The sequence below is a fragment of the Bos javanicus genome, chromosome 15, assembly GCF_032452875.1.
Source record: "Bos javanicus breed banteng chromosome 15, ARS-OSU_banteng_1.0, whole genome shotgun sequence".
Lineage (NCBI taxonomy): Eukaryota > Metazoa > Chordata > Mammalia > Artiodactyla > Bovidae > Bos > Bos javanicus.
Genome location: NC_083882.1, coordinates 35,287,315 through 35,306,057, shown reverse-complemented (window position 1 = coordinate 35,306,057; position 18,743 = coordinate 35,287,315). Strand labels below are relative to the sequence as shown.

Genomic DNA, 18,743 nt, shown 5'->3' with positions numbered 1-18,743 from the left:
GGCTGGAGACACCTGGGCTCCCATAGCCTATCTATCAAAACAGCTGGACATTGTGACCAAGGGGTGGCCTCCCTGTATACAGGCCATGGCTGCTATCGCAGCCCTTATACCAGCAGCAAATAAACTCTCTAGGCATGCCCCTTTAACAGTTTGTTCTCCACACACCTTCCGAGACTTACTATCACATCCGTCTTTCCTCTCCCTTCCCCCTTCCAGGGTACAGGTCCTACATGCCTTTTTTCCTTGACCCTCAGCTCTCATTCTCCCCGTGCTTTCCCGTTAACCCCGCCAGCTTGTTACCCACATCTTCTACAACAGACCTCCTTCTACATAGCTGCAGCCTAACAGTAGATCTTACCCAAAATCCCTTCCAACAATTTAACAGATCAGCCCATCCTAGACCCAGACACCTCACACTGGTTCGTTGATGGCAGCTCTCAAAAATCCCCACCCTTCGTGGCACTATATGCCATCATCTGGGAGACCTTTGTCATAATCATGGGACCCAGACAATTGAAGCTTCACCTCTGCCACCTCACACCACCTCCCAACAGGCAGAACCAATAGCTCTCACCAGAGCTTTGACTCTGGCTAAAAATCGAAGGGTTAACATCCACACAGACTCCAAATATGCCTATAACATACTTCACTCAAACATCCTAATATGGAAAGAGGTTTCCTAACCCCAAAGGGATCCCCCATTATTAATTCAGACCTGATCCACAAACTTCCAGAGGCAGCACTCTTACCAAACAAAGCCACCATCCTCCACTGTAGGGGATATCAAAAAGGAAGTCTCATATCAGCCTACAATAATGCTGCAGACCAGAAGGCAAAGGAGATAGCCCTGTCCCATCCTTCCCTCCAGTCCCCTGTATTCTTAGCCCTGACTCCATCCGACCCTCCCACCACCAGAGAAATCCTCTCTTATCTATACTCACTCTTTCATTCCTCATCCAAGACACTCCAACAGTTCCTCCATAACCACTTCCCCATATCCACTGCTGACCAACAATATTTAGATAACCTTACCCGCTCCTGTCAAACATGTCAACGTACTAATCCCAATTCCAACCTTAAATCAACATCCTTTCCAACCCATCAAATGCGAGGCAGCCTCCCAGCATAGGAATGGCAGATAGACTTTACTCATATGCCCCCGGTTTGGAGAGTCAGATACCTCCTGGTCCTTGTGGACACCTTTTCAGGATGGGTAGAAGCATTTCCCACTACACACAAAAGAGCCCACAACGTGGCCCAAATCCTCCTCACAGAAATTATCCCCAGGTTTGGCCTGCCTTCATCCCTACAGTCTGATAATGGCCCGGAATTTACGTCCAAGGTCACCCAACAACTTGTCCAATTCTTACAGATACCCTGGAAATTTCACATTCCATATCATCCCCAGTCCTTAGGAAAGGTAGAAAGGATGAATAGAATAATCAAAGAAACTCTTACCAAACTAACCCTCGAGGTACATCTGGATTGGACTAAACTTTTGCCGATTGTTCTCAGAGTACGGGCTTTGCCCAGAAAGCCCCTAGGGCTGAGCCCCTTTGCGGTAATGTTTGGAAGGCCCATACTCCCTCCTGGACTACCCCCTGAACCTCCTCCCATACCAAGCTTCCTACATTCCCCTCTGCTGGCAGAACTCCGCAATGCCCTCTGGAAATACATCAACCACAACTTCCCTGCCCCTGACCCCAAGCCTCCCTGCCCCCTTTACAAATTGGGGACATGGTCTATCTATGTAATAACCCCCAGGGTGACCTAACCCCAAAGTGGCAGGGACCATTCAAAATCATCCTTCTTACCCCAACTGCAGCTAAACTCGAAAAGATCACCTCCTGGGTACACCTCTCTCAACTAAAATGGGTCACCCTGCATCCTGCACTGCCCTCCTTAACTGACCCCTATCAGGTCTCCCTCACAGGACCCACCTCCTTAAAATTCACCCGGCAACAACACCTGTCAACCATCCAAGAAGACACTGCATGACCTGGACTCTCTTCAACCTACAACTGTTTCTGACCCAACTACTACAAGACCTCTGGACCAGCGCCCCGACAGGAAACTCCTTCAAAGACCTGACCAAACTGATGTATCAACTGGTGTCTCAAGGCTTCAGGGAACCTTCTATGACCTGACTCCAGACGAAATTGATTTCTTTACTCTCATTCTCTACATCATTCTACATCCTAATGAACACTGTTCCTCCTCAGATTCAAGCTACCTCCAACTTGGGGCCTTCTGCCCCTCACCCTGACTGGCCTCTCCCCATCTCTCTAACTATAACTGCCCTCTTAATTTTAGTCCTTGCTATATGCCTAGTAACTGTCTCCCCTCAGGACTGGTCACCTATCCTTCATCCTTTTGTCGGTATCGCCTACGTTGTTAGCTGTGTTCTACTCCTAGGGTGCTACTTCCTCCGCACTGCCTAACTAACAGCCCCATGACTCCCTCGTTCCTTATCCTTCTGCACTCCCCAGCCTTCTGGCTACTCCCTGCTGCTGCTCAGACATTTATTCTTACGTTCATTCCTCATGTTATAATACGGCTCCAAGACCATGCACCATGAACCTCGGTGGGGGGGAGTCCAAATCCCTACTCATTGTTAAAGTACAAAAGAGGAGTTTCATGAGCACCTGCTGTAAGCCAAATGAAAGAAACATGCTTCTATTCCATTACCCACTGGGGGTACTCAGACGTGGGGGGTACTAGATCAAAATCGGGAAAAAAAAAAACAAGAACAAGTCATAAAGAACATAATCTCCTGGTTACAGGCAACTCCTGAACCTTATAAATGCCTAGACCTCCTTTCCCAATTATGGCCTCTCCTAAAACCTCCCTCTGGCAACCAACACCTTACCCACCTTCTCAACTCTTCTTTTTACACACAACACACATCCCAGTGTTGGATATGCATGTCACTGTCTCCCTCACCACACATAGCAATTCCCTTACCCTCAACCTGGCTGTCACAGGGCAACTATACCTCCCCTTCCCAACAAAAGACTACACAACTCATTGGACCAGTCTCTGACAATGTCCTACTCTCAGCCTCTTGAAACCTAACCTGTATCAACTACTCTAGTCCCAACTACACTGGTCTTACAAACTCTGCTCCCTCCTTCTGTTCCACTTGGGTTCTCTGGAACAGCACAAATAATTGCACCAATCCAAGACTCTTCATTCTCTGCAGGACCTATGCATATTCATGTCTCCCCCGGACCCCCTTGGACCTTGCATCTTGGTCTTCCTGACCCCAGGTCTAACATTCCTCAAAGAAGAAGAGGTAGAACAAATAGTCTACCCACAAGGGGAAATTTCCAACAGGAAAAGATGAGCTGTCATAGCCCCCCTCCTGATTGGTACTGGCATAGCAGCAGCCCTAGGCACTGGGATTGGGGGCATCTCGACCTCGGCCCATTGGCACCCCATTCCAGTACTCTTGCCTGGAAAATCCCATGGACAGAGGAGCCTGGAAGGCTGAAGTCCATGGGGTCGCTGAGGGTTGGACACAACTGAGCGACTTCACTTTCACTTTTCACTTTCATGCATTGGAGGAGGAAATGGCAACCCACTCCAGTGTTCTTGCCTGGAGAATCCCAGGGACTGGGGAGCCTGGTGGGCTGCCGTCTATGGGGTCGCACAGAGTTGGACACGACTGAAGTGACTTAGCATATCCCAAGAACTTAATGAAGACATGGAGCAGGTAGTGGAGTCCTTCGTTTCAATTCAAAGACAAATTAACTCATTAGCTTCTGTGGCCCTACAAAATAGGCGAGTCCTGGACCTTTCACCGTGAAAAAGGGAGGGACCTGCCTTTTCCTAGGAGAGGACTGCTGCTATTTTGTTAATGAAAAGGGGATAGTCCAGGGCAGAGTCAAAGAACTTAGAATTGAACGCTACAGAAAAAAGTTACAAAACCTTTACAGTCCCCAAAACCTGTTCCAACAGGCCCTCCCTTGGTTGCTCCCTTTCCTGGTACCATTGGTACTTATCATTTTATTCCTCTTATTTGGACTCTGTCTCTTCAATCTGTTTCAAAGATTTCTCCAAGAACTGACTCGGGCCATCTCTTGAGACCAGGTCAAGACCATTCGTCTTCTCAAGAGCCTCATCCCAAGCTCAGGAAAAGGAGACCCTGGGCCCTAGGACAATCCTCTGTTCCAGACACAAAATCGTCACCCCTATTGAGCAGGTAGTAGCCAGAGAGATACAGTGCCCTTTCCCCCATTTTTTATGATTTCAGGGTCTGGAATGAAGGAGTCTTTGGGCCTAGAAAAGAAAACAACAGTGTCAAAGGCCCTCACTGAATCATCTAACTTCAGAGAAAACAAAACCGAACTTTAGGTCTCACCCTGATGCTCCAGGCCGGTTGTATCTAACTGAGACTTAACACCCCCTGCCCAGGGGACTTATCACCCCCTGCCCAACTACAAATGCCATCTCAACTAAAGAATACCCAAAACATCCCACCTGACTAATGTTTCCTTTATCGCTTCCACAAACCTCCCTTTAAATATGAAGCCTCCCTGATCCCTCTTGCACTCAGCCTGGTCGTTAGGCTGACTGTCACTCCTCCTTGCCTGAATAAAGGTAACCTACTTCCGTTGAGGTCGTCTCTCCTTCTTTTCTGCCTCGGCCCGAACTATACCTTACAGGCAGTTGGGTAATTTGGCCCAAGGGCCATAGTTTGCTGACCACTGACCTAGACCGTATAAAACTACTAAGTCTTGATGGCCATGTAGAGTGTACTGTTGTTTTCTTCCTTCAGATTACTTACTGTTTCTTATAAGTATTACTGCCTCCCTCTCTTCCATTCTAAATGCAATGAGGAACTTGGCCAGGTTATATCCTGTGGGACCCTAGAAACAGTGAGAAGGGGAAAGTAGAAGTATTGAAAAGCCAGAATCCCCCTGACACCTTTTTGTTTTTGTTTTTTCCTGGAGGACCCAAAGTATGGGGGTAGGCTTCACATCAGCTGGTTCTCTGGAATTGTTTCCCTTTCATTTTCTCCTGGCCTCCAGTAAACTCATTTTGAGCTTTTCACCTGAGTCAAGAAAAATTATGCAATGATATTTTATCCCTGCTTAGACCAGGTTGAGCAATAGCCCCTTGATGGCAGTGGCAGTGTGAATCAGAAAGGAGTTCAGAGGTAACAGATTGGAGGCTTGTAGGGATGGAGGGACAGAGAAATAATGTCTATGAGCATCTCTTCTCTAACAGTTTACACACATCATTTGAACCTTATAGTAAGTTCACTATTATGATCCCAGGTTGCAGATAGAGAAACTGATATCAGTATTTTATCCAACATTAATATATGGACTATGGGCTTACTATGTGCCAAGAACCTCTTTGCTTTACAAATATGAACTCATTTAATCCTCACATGTTTATGAAGTGGGAACTATTATTGCCTCCATGTTATAAATAAGGAAGCTATGCTATGGACAAAGGTAAGTTACTTGGCAGAGGACACTCAACTAATAAAGATAGAACTGGGTTTTTAATTTAGGCAGGGTTGGGACCTAGTTTTGACTCCAAAGCCTTGTTTTCTTCCTTGAACAGTGCAGTAGTGTGTTCTTCGTCCTTCTCCCCATCAGGAGATTTTCCATTAGTGCCAAAGCCCCAAGTTTGGAGTTTTACCTATTAAATAAAGTAACATTTCCTTATAAGTCCCTCAGCCCATAGTTCCAGGGTTCAGGATTAATGTTCTTATTTTTCTCCATCACAAAAGCATCTTCACTAGTATAGATGCTGTTGCCTGCTTTACAGGCACATGACATACTGAAATATCTTCCTTAGTGATCTCTCCTAATCCTGAATCTTGCTGTTTCATCTGTTTGCCCTGTCTTCCTGTTTTATTCTTCCTTCACCCCAGAATATTGCTGAGAATATTGCTGACATCTCAGTCACCCCGCTATGGTTCTTTCTCTTTTCATTGTGTTGTTGGACTAATCCAATTTCTTATTTTCCATTGGGTTACTAGATAATAATAATAAATAATATTTATCTTGATAATAGTGTAGAAAATTACCAGATCTTTCAGGGCTTCCCTTTAAAGGGTTTATCTCAAATGTCAGGGCTTAGATCAAGCACAGTGTGTTTGGCCCTGTGGTAGATAATGGGTAATAAAAATGTGGAAGATACTTCCTGCTTTTGATGTATTTACAATTTAGTATTTTCCACAGAGACGGGATGTGGCTTGTCTCCTAATCTAACACTAACATTGGTTACTAATGACATATTAATATTACCAATACCTTCACATTAGTATTTATATTTTTCAGATAGAGATTTAGTATTCCTACACCGTAACTTTTTGAACATCCTTTCTTATTCTAGTGGTTTCATTCTTCAATATCTCCATCAGAACTATGATTATTTTCCTTGCATTTGCCTCTGCTATTAAACCTTCAGTGGAGGCAGTCACAACATACTAGGACTTTCATGACAGTAAGGGAGATAGTTTGAGATTTGAAGAAAAGGGACAAGCACTTCCTCCTGAACCTTAAAAAAAGCTGAATTTCTAGGCACTGTTCTTCATGTACAGATGAGAGTTGTGTAAGAGTAGAGATCGCCGGTCTTGGAATCTAGAGAGCTGAATTGCAGCCCTGGCTCAGCCACTAACATGAGAAGTACTAACATTTATAGAACACTTACTATGTGCCTGTCACTCTTCTATTTACTTATGCTGTAAAGAGGAGGATACTATTATTATTCTCATTTTACAGACAAGGAAAGTGAGGCACACAGCGCTTAAGCGAGTCAAGGAATTGGTTTCACGTGGGCAGTTGGGCTCCAAATAGGTGATTTAGCTACTATCCTGTATTATTTCCTGATAAAAAGCAGCTAACATTACTAACATATGCAGCAGGTTCTATACTGGTTTTCTGGAATCTTATCTAAGCGTCACTAACAACTCTGAGATAAACACCATTTTTACAAGCAAGAAAACAGCTTCAGAGAAAGATGCCATTACTTAGCAGACTCAATCGAAAACAGCCTTGAGGCTCCAAAAGTTTCTCTAATCCTCGAGCCACGAGTACCTTTGAGGATCAGTTCCCCCATCTTTAAAATGATGGGTGTGGAGCAGATGTCTTAGTTCTATAAGAAGGAGGGTGCGGAGAAAAGAAAGATACCGCAGACGGGTGTGAGAGAAGGTGAAACAAAAAGCAATCAAGCCACAGTGGCCCACGGCATAACAAAACCGGGGTAGGTGAGCTTACAAATACAGGTAATATTCCCGCCAAGGAGGAGGCCCGGGGTATTAGACCCAAAGGAGGCCTGCGGGCGAAAATCGCCTGACCGCCTGACCAGTATGGGCGCTGCCAGCGCGCACCGGCGGCCGAGGGCGAGGAGACACCTGTTTTTTTGTCCCGGTCGCGGGTAAGCACCTCACCCACCCAAATCCTGCTCCACAGGATTCTCCATGAAAGCCGGAGAAGGAAGGGGCGCGGCTTCCTAGTCCGCGCCGCAGAGCGCCACGTCCCTCTTGGCTCACCCTCCCCGAGGCTCCTACGCCTTAGAGCTCCACACCGCCCGCCTCCTAGCCCTCCGGCGCGGCCTGGTCTCCGCCCTAGCCAATCGGCGCCTTCCACTCTCCCGGTGGGACCAATCAGCGGCTGCCGGGGACCCGGGCTGTCGCCATGGCAGCAAGGAGGCGGGAGCGCGCCGTGGGTAGAAGTACAGTGCAGAGCCGGCGGCTGGGGGCTTTAGAGGCCAGCCTGTTCCCTGCAAGCATTCAGCAGGCGGAGCCTCGCGCTTGGAGACCCGGCTTCGTAAAGCTGGCGGCCTCAAGGTGGGTGAGGATCGGGAGGCTGGGGCAGGTCCTGAGATAAAGCTCAGTTCGCCTGCCCTGCCCCAGCAGTGAGGATGGTGGGAGCTCCACTATGGACGGGCACAGTGGGGAGTAGGTTCCAGCTCTAGCTGGAGGCGCGGGGTCCCTTTCTCCGTTCCACCCGCTGCAGGGCACCGGTGCTTTCTTTGGGGTCTATCAAGGGGCAGGCTCTTGGAGAAGAGCAGGCGAGGGTCGGTAAGTGCAGGACCGAGTCCCAGGGTGGGCTCCAGCCTGGCCTTGGCAGGGCGATGGGCGAGGGAGGTGCTCACTGGTGAACAGGGTACACCTACCACTTCCAGGCTGATGCTCACCGCATCCCGCGACGCCGAGCTAAGCTAGGCCGGTGAATCCTGCTCTTCTGCCGGTTCTGTTAAGCCGGCAGCCGCTGACACCAGGAGAGGAGAAAGTTGGTGCCAGTTGTGGTATTGTTTTCCCTAAGTGACAAATCTTTAGATGTAAGATGGTGGTATGGAGTTTGAGAAAGACGGTACTTTCTTGTTGCACCTGCTAAATGGTAACTGAGTGACTAAATGTGGTTATTGTTGTGGATGGTTCCGGGCAGTGGTTTTGGATGACAATTATTTTTATAAAGTTAAGTAAGAGAGGAAATATGAACTTGAACCATTGAACCATTCTCGTTTCTTGGAGACAGAAACCTCTTGAAAGTCTCAAAGTGTCTACCAAACTCCTAAACTGGATAGTGTCCATTTACACAATTGAATAAGAATGCTGCCATCTAAGCCTTTTATTATAGCTATTAAATCCATGGGTGAATATGGACACCAAACTATGTATTACTTTCGTTAGAAAAGGGAGGAGGAGGGAGAAGAGAGGTTAAATGCAATTATATCTGATTGTCAATTTTGTTTGAAGGAAATTGTGGACTTTCCTTATAAGAACTGAATTGATGAGATGGTTGCTTTCAGGAATGCATGAAAAGTAATATGATTAGTGGTATAATAGATTTGGATTGGGTAGCTTATAGTATTTTTTTTTTTTTTTAACAGCCTACTTAAATCACTTGTTTCTTACGATCCTTCCTCATAAATTTGGTTGAATAGTGTGAGGCAGTCTCCAGATTCTTGCATCTTGTCCCTCATAGATAGTGCCTTGGATTAGTTCAGATTTAAGCCAAGTTGTATTTCTTGTTTTATAAAATTTGAAAACTAAGTTCAACAAATGTTGAACAAACAGATATTTCAACAATTCTTCCTCAGTTAGTAGAGTCCAAAGTTTAAGAAAAAACATGGAAATTTAGAATTAGAAATGAAATATCAAATAATATCCCTCTTGTTGTTAGGGTGAACATAGGAACTTCTGTTTCTCATCTTGGTCTTGAAACTCCCCATGACCTGCTCCAGCTTTCCAAGATGAGTGAAAAATTCATTTGTCTCCTTGTAGTTATCCATGTTGTTCTCCATCTATTTTAATTTTATCTGTTTTGCAAGGGTGGAGTCCATGTTGCATTTACATATCTCTGATTTCCCGAGGTATTTATTGTTTATACCACACATTTTGTATATACCCTTTCAGTATGCTTTTTGCCAAGTTGGTTTGTGTTCTGTAAATACCAGTTAAAATGACTTGCACAATTAAGGCAATAAAGGTATGCTTCAAAACAGCGATAATTGATTATGGGCACTAATATAGAGTATCAGTAGCATGCTCAATACCAGTGTCTTTTTATTTGGGGGCATATTATATACCTCCTAGACATACCAAACTAATTTTTGTGTTATTTAGAATATGCACTTTCTAAGTGTTTTCCACTTTCTAAGGACCGTTTGGGTGACTGAAGTGTGCAAAATACCCTTTTAAGTATTGGGTAGCTGGAGGAATCAAGTGTAAGATTTAAAAATGTATCAAAAATAATTCTTAAAGTAAATAATCCTCTAAGTATTGTGAGTAATTGAGTTGACTATATTTGACATGATAGATGATTAACTTTTTAAAAATAATTGAAGGTCTAAAATGGGGAAACTTATTCTTATGCTTAATACATGCAGTTAGTTTATAGACTTTAAAAAACAGGCTTCTAACAATTTAAAATAATTTATTCAAGGAAAAACCTTGATAACTTTAATGATTAATCTAAATTTTCTAAAACCACCACAATCTGGTAAAACGTGTATTTCATTAGAATTAATTCTAAAGGCCAGATTCCAATCCTGGCTCTGCCAGGTGATCTTGGCTAAGTCAGTTAATTTCCTTGTGCCTTAAACCTTTTATAAAAGTAAGATCTGAACCAAACCACTTCTAAGATCATTTCTGGTTCCAGCATGCTCTGATTTTAAAAATCTAAAGCAACCTAATGAAAAATTAAATGGCAGCTGCATTTCTTTTATTTTGTGGCAGAATTTTTTAACATACTGTATTTTAGTTATCTGAAGTACAGTTCAGTTCAGTTCAGTCCCTCAGTCGTGTCTGACTCTGCCACCCCGTGGACTGCAGCACGCCAGGCCTCCCTGTCCATCACCAACTCCCAGAGCTTGCCCAAACTCATGTCCATAGAGTCGGTGATGCCATCCAACCATCTCATCCTCTGTCGTCCCCTTCTCCTCCTGCTTCAGTCTTTCCCACCATCAGGGTCTTATCAAATGAGTCAGCTCTTTGCATCAGGTGGCCAAAGTATTGGAGTTTCAGCTTCAGCATCAGTCCTTCCAATGAACACTCAGGACTGATCTCCTTTAGGATGGACTGGTTGGATCTCCTTGCAGTCCAAGGGACTTTCAAGAGTCCTCCAACACCACAGTTCAAAAGCATCAGTTCTTCTGTGCTCAGCTTTCTTCACAGTCCAACTCTCACATCCATACATGACTACTGGAAAAACCATAGCCTTGACAAGATGGACCTTTGTTGGCAAAGTAATGTCTCTGCTTTTTAATATGCTGTCTAGGTTGGTCATAACTTTTCTTCCAAGGAGTAAGCGTCTTAATTTCATGGCTGTAGTCACCATCTGCAGTGATTTTGGAGCCCCCAAAAATAAAGTCAGCCACTGTTTCCACTGTTTCTCCATCTATTTGCCATGAAGTGATGGGCCTGGATGCCATGATCTTTGTTTTCTGAATGTTGAACTTTAAGCCAGCTTTTTCATTCTCCTCTTTCACTTTCAAGAGGCTCTGAAGTATAGTATGTATAAATGATGAAGACATTATAATTTTAATAAATTTAAAAATTTTGCTGTTGCTTTTATGTTTATTGAATATACACATGAGCAATGGTATTTGTTTTTCAGAAACTCATTATCAAGCATGCTGTACGGGCTGGGGAGAGATAAATTAGGAGTTTGAGATTAATACACACATTATTAATTATAAAACAGATAAGCAGCCAGGACCTGCTGTATATCATAGGGAACTATATTCAATATCTTAATAACCTATAATATAAAATAACCTGAAAAGAATATACATATATATATACCTGAATCACTTTGTTGTATACCTGAAAGGAACACAACATTGTAAATTAGTTAGTTATACTTCAGTTTTTAAAAAGAGTTGATTTAAAAAAAATTAACACTATAGCCATCTGTTAAGATTGAGAAAAAAGGCAAAATCCTGGTTTTCTTGATTGGTGTGCTTTTCTACAGATACGAGCATCAAAGACACTAAGATCTATACTGATATCTTGATACAGGGAAGGGTTAGAATACAGCTCAGCTGGTCATACATCTGATGTTTTATTGTGAATCTCACTTTCCTATTGACTGTCACTTTCAAATGGAAAAATGGAGTTGAGCCGTAGGTTGGCTTTTGCCCTTTTCGCTGCTGCCATGGAGAAATTTAGAAGCCATCTGTTTTTCTCCACCCCACCCCTTTTCTCTGTCGGAATTCTGACACTGACAGTAAGTAGGTTGAAGCAACCCAAGTTTCCTGACTTGAAGGAAGAAACCTGGGTCTCTTTCAGAAGCTTTATTTTAATGTCAGGGAGGAAGAGATTGTATTCTTCTTTTGTGGGTTGTATTTTTTTCATTGACCTGCATCAAGACTTTGGCTGTGGCATGCTCTAGGGAGAGCTCTAACATGGCCTTTCCAAAAAAAATGACATTTTAAGGTTGTATGTCAAACTGGCTTATTGCTGTTTAAGTTCGATGACTTTGGGTGTTTACAACACAGATTTTTATTATTTAAATATATAGATATTAAATTTTCAAGACCAGAAGGGCATTACTGTTTCTGAAGCATTTACTGTTGCCATGTACTGTGCTAATTCCATTGTATTCATTCTTATTTTCATCCAGTCAAAAACTTATGAAGAAGTATTAGTTTGATTTATGGATAGGAAAATTGAGACTCAGAGAGTCAAGTAGCTTGGCAGTAAATGGGAGTGGTTAGGATTCAATCTGCAGTTTATTTTTGACCATGCTAATAAAAGTCATGTGCCTTTCCAACATAAGTTGCATATGATCACTCTCCTGCTTAGATAATTTTATGTTAACTATAGTACCATGAAAAGAAATAAATATGTGTTCTTAAAATTTGAAGATATTTTATTTCCTTATTTTCTTTATATACTGCTTAGAAATAATTGATTATATTCACTGGTGAGTTTGCAATATAACTGCCTTATATTTTACAGTTGGGTGGTGGGTTTCAAAAAAGAATTTGAGATGTTGTGCTTTATTTATGTGATCTCTGTGTTTAAGGCATGGGCCAAGCTTAATTTTTAAAAGTGGTAATAAGAGTAAAAAAGGATTCTAGATAAAGATTTTAAGAAAAAATTCAGTTAAGGATTGAATGGGGAAACTTAGAATGTACAATGAAGTCTCATTGAAGAGGAAAAAATAAGCTTTTAGTTTGAACTTTTCTTAACTATTTAAAAGAAGAGCAATATGGTAAAACCTTGGCATATAAATAAATATCTTTGCTTATTTTGGTCTTTGATTCTATTTGGATAATATATTTCTTTTCCTTCCCCACTGGGATATGATATAGACTCCTTCCACAGTATAGAAATGTTGGCACCTTTTATTTTCACAGAATTTGACACATATATACACTATAATGTGCTACTACCACTGTAATAAGCCTAAATTTATGTTTATGTTTATTTTTATTTATTTTTTATGTTTAGAACCTGTGAAGAGTCAGTTCTTAGTGAAAAAGCATTGAGACAGGAGCCAGACCCACCTCTTCACCAATTTGATATTGTGCAAGTCATCTTACCTCTCTGGATCTCAGTTGCCTCATCTGTAAAAAGGAGATAGAAATTCTTTACCTGTTTGAAGGTAAGTGATCAGTTAAGAGGGCTTCCCAGGTGGCTCAGTGGTGAAGAACCCTCTTGCCAGTGCAGGAGATGTAAGAGACATGGGTTTGATCTCTGGGTCGGAAAGATCCCCTGGAGGAGGGCATGGCAACCCACTCCAGTATTCTTGCCTGGAAAATCCCACGGACAGAGGAGCCTGGCAGGCTACAGTCCATAGGGTTGTAAAGAGTCAGACATGACTGAAGCAACTTAGCACACTTGCACGATCATTTAAGAAAGCAAAAATGAAAACAGACTTAGTGGTGGCTTAAACATAAAAAATTTATTTCCTCATGTAAAATAATTCTTAAAGGAGGCAATCTAGGATAGTAGCTTCATAAAGTTTCCAGGGACCTAAACTTTTTCCACTTCTTTGATCTGTTATCCCTAAAATGTGGCCCTGGTCCTCATAGTCCAAAATAGCTGCCACAGCTGTATCCACCAAAACAAAGTTCCAGGTAGCAAGGCAAAGACAAAGAAAGATGCAACCTCTCCCTTTAAGGAGATTATTCTGAACCAAAGGAATTATCCTTTGGTTATAATAATAACCAAAAGATTATCCTGTACCAGGGAAGCAGAGAAATGTAGCTGAATGCATGGTTGCCTTGAATAAAATTGGGCTTTTGTTATTGCAGAGGAAGGGAAGATTTGGATATTGACTGGCAAATAGAAGTGTTTGCACAATATGAATCTTTTTCTCTTTCATCCCTGAGATCTGTGTGCTGTGATAAGCATTCAAAGAAGCTTCAGTAATTTGTCATGTGAGAGTTTTAAGTTTGGCCATTATCTCCAGAAGGAAATAACTTTCATCTAACAAACTGTTTTTCTTTTTTTATGTTTATCCCAGGATTCACTGTAGAAGGCTTTCTGTCTTAATTGGGTATTTGTTCTGGTTATTTAAAAAAAATTACCCATAAATATTCAATAGTAGATGTTTGTTGTATAGCTAACATTTATTGAGCCACTTTCTTTATGCAAAGTACTAAAAAGACAGATAAGTTATCCAAAGAGTATCACATAATAAATCATCAGTAAGTAAATTTATGTTGAAAATTGTTATCCACCTTAAGATACTTTTAAGTTCAATGTTGTCATGCAAGGAACATTGTTGCCTTTGTTGGTTAAAAGATGTTGTGGTTTTGTGTGTGTGTTTTTTTAACCACTCAACTGTTAACTGTCTTGAAATTTCCTTTTACTTAACTACTGTCCCTTGCCTAACTTATTTAGGTATACCAATATTTTATTTCCTTCTAGAAGTTTTTGGATAGAAGTGAAGTGAAGTGAAGTTGCTCAGTTGTGTCTGACTCTTTGCGACCCCATGGACTGTAGCCCACCAGGCTCCTCTGTCCATAGAATTCTCAAGGCAAGAGTACTGGAGTGGGTTGCCATTACTTCCTCCAGGGGATATTCCCGACCCAGGTATTGAACCCGGGTTTCCCTCACTGCAGTCAGACACTTTACAGTCTGAGCCACCAGGGAAGCCCAAATATATCCTATACTTGCCACATGAAATGCTTCAATTGCCATTTTATCTGTAAAGACAGTGAATTGAAATAAAATTTTGAGAAAAGGAAACTGAAATTTAGGGAATGGAAATTGGTGAGGGAAGAACTTAAAGATTCCATCATTTAGGGATATTAGAAAGACTGTAAGGAGCATTTAGCATTGTAAGTCATCTGACCGAAAATATCTTAGTTGCTGAATACAATTTTAATGCCTTAAATTTTTTTCAATTAATAGAAAGAATAATGCTATATGTTGTTTTGTAAGCAGCTTTTTTCAAATTGCAGTTGTTTACTTAATAGGCTGCCTTCCACATTGGATTGAAAACTGTACGAGGGTAGAGACCATGTCTATCTCACTTACCTTTGTATCCAGCATAATGTCTGGAATATAGTAGGTACTTAGTTAAGTGTTTGTTAAATTAATAAATAACAGATAACAGAGTAAAGAAAACATACTTCAGTTCAGTCTTAAATTTAAGAGCAATAGGAGTAAAAGAAGAAGGTTGGAGGGAAAAACCGATAAATGAAGAAGGAAGAGAGACTGTTGAAAGCAAAGCGAGACAAACCAGTTTCAGTTTTCTGTATTCTTCACCCTTCTTACCCACGACCATTCTTGTTAACCACTCAGGATATTTGTCCCTATAAGCAAAACAGGAAACACACACACACACAGACACACACACACAGACACCCCTACCCACTCACACCCACACCCACCCATCCACACCCACCCCAGGTAGACTTAATCCAGATAATTACTGGTAAGAATCAGTAGTTGAGAAATGTGCCTCTGTGTATGAATGGGAATTTTGTTTTGGTGGAGACAGGGAAGAATAGAGAAGCTTATTTTTAGGACTTGGAAATTGAGGGAAATTATTTTGTATCTACTGAATGTTAGGAGAGGCTTAAGAACTCTGTTTATTTTGTGCTTTTGCTTAAGGCTCTAATGCCTTTGGGATCAGTGCTTTCCATGCTGTCTTGAGATCACTGCCTGATTTAGAATTTTACATTATCCTACTTTTATTTTTTTCTTCTTTTTTTTTTAAAATTTTATTTTATTTAACTTTACAATATTGTATTGGTTTTGCCATATATCAAAATGAATCTGCCACAGGTATACATGTGTTCCCCATCCTGAACCCTCCTCCCTCCTCCCTCCATTATCCTACTTTAGAGTGTTAATTTCAGCCTATCCTGGTTTGGATCAGTCTACTGTGTCAACCTCATTTAGCCCAGTATTTTCTCTTTAGGTCTCTGTTCTTATGGACAAAGAGGTTGATAAAAGAAAGGAGAAGGCCATTCTTACTGATCTGATAGTGGAAGAAAAGTATCAATAAATTAGTTTCCTTTTTTCCCCATTGCTTGTCTTTGTCACTCATCTCTCCTTCTTTTGTATGGACATTTGTATACTGGATTCACGAAAATCTGGAAACTTGTCTCTGACACATTTGACATTATCTTGGCATTTAAAGAGATTTTTATAACATTACTTTTATACCTAATGAGCTAGAAAAATGTTCATTTCTTTTGTTATGATAACAGTTAACTTTTATTGAGGCCTTATTAAGAAGTAAATGTTTTAATTAGCTTTAGGCTGCAGTAAGTTAATTGTCCTAATTATTTATAAAATAAACACTAAAAGATTCAAAATTAATAGAAGGGAAAAGTATATTTAAAAAATTCTTCATCAATCAAAAACAAAATTTAAATACAGGCAAGAAAGGAAAGGAAATAAATAGTAAAGAGGCAGGATACATAGAAAGCCCCCAAAAAGGTGGTGTTTCATTGACTCTAAGACTCCATTTGTTGCAGGAAGGAGAACCTCTTCCAGGGCCCAAAAGTGGGCTGTTATCTAGCACTCGGAAATGAATTGCCTGAGGAGACGCATGAGCTGACAAAGCAAGAGATTTTTTTGGAAAGGGAGCCCAAGGGGAGAGCAGTAGGGTAAAGGAACCCAGGAGAACTGCTCTGCCACGTGGTTCTGAGTCTTGGGTTTTATGGTCATGGGGTTAGTTTCCGGGTTGTCTTTGGCCAGTCATTCTGACTCAGGGTCCTTGGTGACATGTGCATTGCTTAGCCAAGATGGATGCCAGCAAGGATTCTGGGAGGTGGTCGGACATGTGGTGTCTCATTTTTATCTTTCCTGAACTCTTCTGATTGGTGGTAGCTTATTAGCTCTGTGTTTGTTACTAGGACCTCCTATCCTAAAACAGCTCATGCAAATGGTTACTATGGTGCCTGGCTAGGGTGCAAGGTTTCAGTCAGTGTGCTTCCCCTAACACACTGATATTAAGACACACCATTTTATACCATATAGAATACATATTGCCCATAAAACTGAGTTCTTTATCGCTTAGAATTTCATTCTGTGCTTTTAAGATACATTTAAACATACAGATTTTTCTTACATTGCATTTGCAGATACATTAAGAAATTTAAAGAAGCTAAATAAATCAGTTAAGGTATTTCTAAGACTCTTTCACCTTCATAACCTAAGTCTTCTGAAATGCTTCCTTGATTCAGAATTGTGACTGTTTGTGTTTTCCCACCGGAGAAGGCAATGGCACCCCACTCCAGTACTCTTGCCTGGACAATCCCATGGGCAGAGGAGCTGGTGGGCTGCAGTCCATGGGGTCGCTGAGGGTCGGACACGACTGAGTGACTTCACTTTCACTTTTCACTTTCATGCATTGGAGAAGGAAATGGCAACCCACTCCAGTGTTCTTGCCTGGAGAATCCCAGGGACGGGGGAGCCTGGTGGGCTGACATCTATGGGGTCGCACAGATTCGGACATGACTGAAGCGACTTAGCAGCAGCAGCAGTGTTTTCCACATGACATTTTCCTCTCTACTGTGGAGAGTAATGGTGATTTAATTCTAGGAGTTTCTTTAAAACCGTTTGCCTGGAATTTTCTTCTAAGCTTCTGACCTTCATTTTGCAAGCTTTGATGCCAGTGCATTCCTGAAGATGATCATCATCTTACAAGCTTTGATGCTGGTGCTTTTCAAAAGATGATGATGGAAAGTTGTCAGATTCATCTTCTTTCCCCAGTCCCTCCATCAGTGATTTATTTACCACTGAGGGGTTACAGTTTGTCTAGACATGCATCAGAAATAACATCCAGTTGGGATACCTTTCAGGCAACCTATTCTTCAAATATTCAGGTATGCAGCCTCAGAATGCATCCAGAACTAAACTCACACACTTGAAAGGCTACTAAAGGCTCTTGGACATTCAAGCCAGCTTTAGTTAACTTTCCTTTCTTAGCCATAATCCCTCTTTTACATGTATAGTAACATTTTTGAGAAATTCTTTTGTAGTTTAAATTTTAATATGGCAAGAACTTTTGGCCATAGATGCCTATGCCAGTGTTACTGCTGCTGCTGCTGCTAAGTCGCTTCAGTCGTGTCCGACTCTGTGGACCCCATAGACGGCAGCCCACCAGGCTCCCCCATCCCTGGGATTCTCCAGGCAAGAACAGTGTGCTATTTCTTGTGTAACTCATTCTTGGAGTATCAGTCTCTTTAGCACCTTTAGCATTACTGTATCATTTGGAGACCTGTAAAAGGGCAGCAGGATTTTTTCAGCATTTCCTATGGACTAAATTCATCTTTGTTTTTTCCTCAAAATTACTTGGAAGTTATGTGGCTTCTGTTCAGTGTTGGTTGGAAGTCTCTGACAAGTTGACTTTGTTCATGAATCCATGAAATCAGTCTTATATTCTATATAATTTTTTTTATTGGAGACATAGTTTCTGCTGCCTTCATTTGCATTGTTTGGCTGCTTATAAATAATCTTGTTCTATCTCAAAATGTAAGGTAGTTTTGTCTATTTGTGGGTATCTTCCTGTCTGTAGTCAGGTGAAACACTTAGGTGTTCCTTTACAAGAAAGTGTGAAGTTGCAATTATTCCTTTAAATCAAATATTTGCTTTACTAGTATCAGCTACTTCATTTCTATGTTTACAAAATAGCTTTTTCTTTCTTTCTTTCTTTCTTTTTTTTTTGGCCAGAAGGCTTGCGGCATCTTGTTTGCTGAACAGGGATTGACCCTGGGCAGTGAAAGCCCCAAATCCTAACCACTAGGCCACCAGTTGTCCTTGTTGTTGTTCAGTTGCTTCGTCGTGTCCTCTTGGTGAAGGC

General features: G+C 41.7%; 1 protein-coding gene across 1 annotated transcript in view; it reads left to right on the top strand.

Moving 5' to 3' along the window:
- The first annotated feature begins 7,671 nt into the window (after nt 1-7,671).
- NUCB2 (nucleobindin 2) overlaps nt 7,672-18,743 on the top strand; it is a 40,437-nt gene continuing 29,365 nt past the window's right edge. Inside the window, exons 1-2 of the mRNA XM_061440671.1 lie at nt 7,672-7,810; nt 12,926-13,079. The gene's annotated coding sequence lies outside the window, so the exon portion shown is untranslated. The remainder of the gene's footprint in view (nt 7,811-12,925; nt 13,080-18,743) is intronic.